Source organism: Penaeus monodon, chromosome 29 (assembly GCF_015228065.2).
Source record: "Penaeus monodon isolate SGIC_2016 chromosome 29, NSTDA_Pmon_1, whole genome shotgun sequence".
Taxonomy (NCBI): domain Eukaryota; kingdom Metazoa; phylum Arthropoda; class Malacostraca; order Decapoda; family Penaeidae; genus Penaeus; species Penaeus monodon.
Genome location: NC_051414.1, coordinates 26,616,571 through 26,617,306, shown reverse-complemented (window position 1 = coordinate 26,617,306; position 736 = coordinate 26,616,571).

Here is a 736-nt window from a genome sequence, read left to right as displayed (position 1 = left end):
AGCCCGCCAAGTCAGCCGAGCTCCTCTGAATATTAATTACTCTTCAAATCAAAATTCTCAAGCGGTTTGTGTGAGCTGGAACTTGGGTGTTGCCGGCGTCATTATCGCATCCCTGAAGGACCCGGGCTTCTGTCTCGGAGATGAATTTCCCCGATATTTCTCGACACAGGAGCAACTGCGCGACTCTCCGGGGATCCCCAATAATTGTTACATCTTGTAAAAATCTACGGAAATAAATTGACTATTCTGATATTAGCGTCAGAAACAGAGGAAAGACAATGGAAGACACTTTATTCATTATTTCCTCGGTAGAAGGGGGTAAGCCTCGCGCGCGGGCGGGCGGGCGGCTTGGCACTTCGGCCCAGGAGGTCATAAGGGCGGTGTTGGCGGCGCGCTGGCGTGGGCGGGATAGCGTTGCGGGCGTGAGGAGGTCCCAGCGTCTAACATAGAGCGTCGGCGCTGTGCCACGGGAACAGCTGGCCATAATAGAGGGCAACTGCTATGATTCCAAATAATTTAGCTCAGTGGTAATAAGGAGAAGACGCCCGGAGCCCATTCGAGCCCTCCTGCCTCGATATCTTGAGCTTGAATATCATCCCAGACACCTCGTAAAAGATGGAATGGAAGAGGAATTACTGCGGCAAGACAGCGTAAACGAGAGGGAAGGAGAGATTGAAGGATTCTCGGGGAATGGGAGAAAGGAATGAAGCACAGGGAGAGGGAGAAGGGGAAGAAG